At 47.1% G+C, this 5,864-nt stretch overlaps 1 long non-coding RNA gene across 1 annotated transcript in view; it reads right to left on the reverse strand.

Moving 5' to 3' along the window:
- LOC103264297 overlaps positions 1 to 4,249 on the reverse strand; it is a 19,441-nt gene extending 15,192 nt beyond the window's left edge. Inside the window, exon 1 of the long non-coding RNA XR_504563.1 lies at positions 3,980 to 4,249. This is a non-coding gene — a long non-coding RNA (uncharacterized LOC103264297). The remainder of the gene's footprint in view (positions 1 to 3,979) is intronic.
- Positions 4,250 to 5,864: the final 1,615 nt, after the last annotated feature.

Consider the following 5,864-nt stretch of genomic DNA (forward strand, 5'->3'; position numbering starts at 1 on the left):
GGGCGACAGAGTGAGACTCCAACTCAAAAAAAAAAAAAAGAATACTGACTAGGCTGGATTCAGTGGCTTATACCCGTAATTCCAGCACTTTGGGAGGCAGAGTCACAAGGCTCACTTGAAGCTAGAAGTTTGATTGAGACCAGCCTGGGCAACATGGTGAGACTCCATCTCCTTTTATTTTTATTTTTTGTGGGGGGGTTGGAGTCTCACTCTTTTGCCCAGACTGGAGTGCAGTGGCATGCTCATGGTCACCCCAGTGTCAACCCGCTGGGCTCTGGCAATTCTTCCAACTGAAATTTCCAAGTAGCTGGAACTATGGGTGTGTGCTACTGTGCCTGGCTAATTTTTTTTTTAACTGTAGAGACGAGGGTCTCGCCAAGTTGCCTGGGTTGATCTCGAACCCACAGGCTAAGACAATCCACTCGCCTCGGCTTCCCAATGTGCTGGATTACAGACTGAGTTACCGAGCCTGACCGAGATTCCATCTCTTAAAAAAAAAATTAAGACTATACTTTCAGGGATCATTTCTATAGTTTGTTACTAGAGAAGTTTCTCTGATCGTGTAGAGCACCGGAAACCACGAGAGTGGTTTCTGTTCCATTCTGGGAGTGGGAACAGAAAGCGCAAAGGCTCAGGAGTCACAGCGTTTTCTCCTGAGCGTGAAGCCAGCATTTGGTGTTGTTTTCGTTGCAACTGCCATCTGCTATTGATGATCGTTCTTACTCTTCTCAGGGAGAGTTAGAGGGAGAGAATGCATTCTGAGTGGAAAAAAAAAATTACTGGAGCACGGTGTCACACGCCTGTAATCCCAGCTACTTGGGAGGCTGAGGCAGGAGGACTGCTTGAGCCCTGAGCCCAGGACTTCAAAGTTACAGTGAGCTATGATGGAGTTACTGCACTCTAGCCTGTGTGACAGAGCAAGACCTTATTTCTACAAAAAGAGAATACTGGCTAATTATTTCGTATCTTGTTCCTCTTTTTAAGTTTCCTGAGGTCTGGCGTTTCCTTATGAATGAATTTAGGTTATGTACTTTTGGGCAAGAATACACAGAAATATTGCTGGGTTCTTCTCAGGAAAGCATATCCGGAGGCAAGCACATGGTATCAACTTGTCCCATTAGTATCGTGTTAACTGGATCACATGTACTTTTTTTTTTTTTTTTTGAGTCGGAGTCTCATTCTGTCACCCAGGCTGGAGTGTAGTGGCATGCTCATGGCCATTCCAGCATTGACTTGCTGGGCTCTGGCTATCCCTCTGCCTCAGTCTTCCAGTAGCTGGACCTACAGGTGTGTGCTGGCATACCCAGCTAATTTTTTGATTTATTATAGAGACAAGGTCTTGCCAATTTGCCCACGCTAGTCTTGAACCCCTGGACTCAGGCAATCCTCTTGCCTCAGCCTCCCAAAGTGCTGGGATTACAGACATGAGCCACCACGCCTGACTTTTTTTTTTTTTTTGGTTGGAGTCTCACTCTGCCACCTAGGCTGAAGTGCAGTGGCATGCTCACAACCACCATAGCCTTGACCTGCTGGGCTCAGGTGATTCTTCTGCCTCAGCCTTCCAAGTAGCTGGAACTGCAGGTGCGCGCTACCACGCCTGGCTAATTTTTGATTAATCATAGAGATGAGGTCTCACCAAGTTGCCCAGGCTGGTCTCAAACCTGTGGGCTTAGGCAATCCTCTCACCTCGGTGTCCCAAAGTGCCAGAATTATAGGTGTGAGCTACCGCGCCTGGCCACTGGCCACATGTACTTTCTTTATTATGGCTATGGAATCTGTCATTTGTCCAAGGAGTCTTGGTTCTTTTTTTCTTTTTTTTGGAGAAACCAAGATCTGAGTGCACAGTGTGCTCACTGCTGCTGGGCTGCCATTGCTTTTAGGCCTCTCAGCAGACCAAGTCAGGAAATATGCAGCTTCTGAACTAACAAAGTTTTTGTTTCAGTCAGTGAGATAGCCCAAAAACAGGTAAACAAATACAGAGGGAGGGTAACTTCAGACAGTAGCAAGTGCTGTAAAGGAAATAAAACAGGGGCATGCGGAAGAAAGTGACTGGAGGGTTACTCTGGTTACAATATTCAGGGAAAGCCTCTCTGAGGATGTAACACGTGAGCCAAGACCTAAAGGATCAAAAGGGACTGGGCACAAGAAAATCCAAAGGGAAGAGCATTCTGGGAGTGGGAACAGAAAGCGCAAAGGCTCAGAGATGGGAGTGAACTTGGCAAAGCTACACAGAATTGTGTCCAACCTACTGATAAATTTGTCCGTTGATAAACTTGGGCTCCAGACATCAGTTAAACAAACACTTACCAGACCGGATTCATGTTACAGTGCAGTAAAAATTTAAAACCTCAGACATTTCTCTGTAAACATTCAACATGTCTCATTTGGTTAGGAGGAATTTTCCTCAATTCTAATCCATGGGGTTCCAATGTCCCAGCCTTTCTCTGCCAGGAAGGGAAATTGAGCTGGAAAGTTAACTGTCTAAGACAGGTAAGTACCTGGCTCCACTCTGAACTTCACCATTCATCAGTGAAGCCCGCTAGACACTTGGCAGGAAATGGTGAAAATAACATTCGCCTGTGTGTCTAAGGGTGCCATATGCATTTTGGGTTGAGTGATATCCAAAAGCAGCTGGGAAAATTCCAATTATATCAGGCACCTCTTTCTTCTCTCTGACTGTGGCTAGTCACATAGGAAGTTGCATGGACACCTTATTGCACCCTGAGTTAGCTCTGTTCTGAAAAAACATATTACTGAAGACATAAACACACAGAAAAAGCAACAGGAAAGCAGCTTGAGAAAGTGGTTAGACCACCATATTGGACCTCACAGGATCTGGGTTCAAGGCCCAGCTTAGCCACTAGCTGAATCAGCCATCTCCTTTTTTTTGAGTTGGAGTCTCACTCTGTCGCCCAGACTGGAGTGCAGTGGACACTCCCGGCCACCACAGCCTCGCCTGCTGGGCTCCGGTGATCCTTCCACCTCAACCTTCCAAGTAGCTGGAATTACAGGCATGTGCTACCATGCCCGGCTGATTTTTTGATTTATTGTAGAGATGAGGTCTCACTGCCCAGGCGGGTCTCGAACCCGCGGGCTCAGGCAATCCACTCACCTCAGCCTCCCAAAGGTGCGGGATTACAGGCTGAGCCACCGAGCCCAGCAGCCATCTCCTTTTATAAAAATTTACACCATGGCCGGGTGCGGTGGCTCACACCTATAATCCCGGCACTTTGGGAGGCCAAGGTGAGAGGATTGCCTGAGCACACAGGTTTGAGATCTGCCTGGACAACTTGATGAGGCCTCATCTCTACAAGAAATTTAAAAAAAAAATTAGCCAGGCATGGTGGCATGTGCCTGTAGTTCCAGCTACTTGGAAGGCTGAGGCAGAAGGATCGCCTGAGCCCAGCAGGTCAAGGCTGCAGCAGCCGTGAGCATGCCACTGCACTCTAGCCTGGGTGACAGAGCGAGACTCCAACTCAAAAAAAGAAAAATACAGATGTCTAGATTGTGTTCCAGATTGATTCAAAATCTCTGACCGAAGATTCGATTGGTGTCGTGGAAAACTCCAGCAATTTCTCCTGTCCAGCCAGGTTTGTGAATGAATGTGCTCAAATTTTAAGCAACTTACTGTGAAGGCTCTGAGTCAGCAGGTCTGGGCTGGGGCCTGAGAGTCTGCATTTCCATCCCACTCCCAGGGGACATCTGAGGGCCAAGACTGGCCAAGGTGTACCTTTGGGGGTGGAGGCGGGGTGGGGGCACTGAAACATCCCAGTGCTATTAGTGAGGAGGAAAGAGCATGGATGTCATGAAGACCTGCTGCGGATGAGGCAACCCCACTCCCAAAGAACTAAGTGTCCAAAGAACTAAGGTTTAGGGTAAGGTCAGATAAAACAGAAGCACACACAGAGGCAGGCACACAAACGCAGAGGCTCAGACATCTGTTCCCAAGCCCCTGACAGGCCAGGAGTACTAAGTTTACCTGAGTCTTGGACTTCAGAGTCAGGTCTGAGGACCCAAGCATGGGCTCAGTTTGCTTGTTCTTACGTCACCCAGGGACCTGCTTCTTTGGAGAAGCCGGTACACCCTGCTCCTCTGCCCGCAGACACCATGGAGACTGATAATGGGGCTTCCAGCTGGCTCAGTTACCCAGATGAGAAGTTGGCAGGGGGAGCCCAACTCCGACAGAGATTAATGACTCCATTATCTTCCCAGGCAATCATCCTTCGCGGGCTGTCCGGAATGTAGATATAAGGTGTAAATAAAGTCCTTATTTAGAGGGAGCACGTTTTTCATTGTCTTCAGATGGGAATTTGCCCCCAGAAACCCTTGGCTCAAATCCAGGAGTGTCTTTGGCAGAATGACTTGGTCAATTTCCAGGCATGGGACAGGTCTTCTGAATGCTGGGGGCAAAAACCTTAAGGCTTTTCTTCTTCTTCTTTTTTTTTTTTTGAGTCAGGGTCTCGCTCTGTCTCCCAAGCTGAAGTGCTGTGGCATGATCACAGTAGTTCCCTGCAGCCTCTATCTCCTGAGGTCAGGGACCTTCCGTCTCAGCCTCCCAAGTAGTTGGGACTGAGTATAGCCATGCGCTATAATGCCTGGCTAGTTTTTGATTTTTTGTAGAGATGGGTTCTTGCTATGTTGCCCAGGCTGGTCTTGAACTCTTGGGTTCAAGCAGTCCTCCCATCTAGGCCTCCCAAAGTGCTGGGATTTGAGTCACCATGCCTGGACTGCTTTTTTTCATGAAGTAATACATGCTTGTTGTTTATGACTTATACTAGAATGCTGTGTGTAAGTTAACAGGTGACAGCTCTTATCTCCTTTACTACTCTTTGAAGGTAACTGTTATATTTGGTGTGCGCTTTTTCAAATGTCTACCTTTCTTTGTATTTTATTTTTGTGGGGTTTTTTTTTTGTTGTTGTTCATTGAGTTGGGGCCTCGCTCTGTCATCCAGGCTGTAGTGCAGTGGCACAATCATGGCTCACTGCAACCTCGACCTCCTGGACTCAGGCAATCCTCCCACCTTAGCCTCCCAGGTAGATGGAACTACAGGTGCATCTGATGAGCCATGCCTAGCTCATTGTTTTGATTTTTTTTCTGTAGACATGAGGTCTCACTATGTTGCCCAGGCTGGTCTTGAACTCCTAGGCTCAAGAGATCCTCCCACCTTGGTATCAAAGTGCTGGGATTACTGTTCTTTTTTTTAAGGTTCAGTTTTTTTCCAAATTTATTGAGGGGTAATTTAAGCATGCAACTTGGCACATATTTAAAGTGTATAATTTGATCACTCTTAACATACACCCAGGACACCATCTCCATGATTAGCATAGAGACATATTCGTCACCTCCAAAATTTTCCATGTGCCCCTTGACAATTCCTCCCTCGTGTTTCCTCCACCGCTGAATGACTTCTGTCCGAGTTTGCATTTTCTAGATTTCATCTACAGCATGGAAGTATGTATACTTTTGCCTGTCTTCTCTCACTCAGTGCAATGATTTTGAGATTCATCTACGCTGTAGATATCAGCATTCTGTTCCCTTTTATTGCTAAGTTGTATCCCATGGTATGGCTATGTCACTTGCTACCTATCCACTCACCTGTGGATGCAGTTTATAGGTGGTTGCTAGTTTTTGGTGATTGCAAATAAAGCTGCTCTGGACATTTGTGCAGAAATCTTGGTGTGGATAATTCATGCTTAGTTTTTTTTCGAGTTGGAGTCTCAGGCTAGAGGGCAGTAGCGTGCTCACAGCCACCGCAGCCTTGACCTGCTGGGTTCCGGCGATCCTTCCACCTCAGCCTTCCAAGTAGCTGGAACCACAGGTGTGCACCACCACGCCCGGCTCAGTTTTTGATTTCTTGTAGACA

This window comes from Carlito syrichta, unplaced genomic scaffold, assembly GCF_000164805.1.
Source record: "Carlito syrichta isolate Samal-C Ts95f unplaced genomic scaffold, Tarsius_syrichta-2.0.1 Scaffold305642, whole genome shotgun sequence".
NCBI classification, from domain to species: domain Eukaryota; kingdom Metazoa; phylum Chordata; class Mammalia; order Primates; family Tarsiidae; genus Carlito; species Carlito syrichta.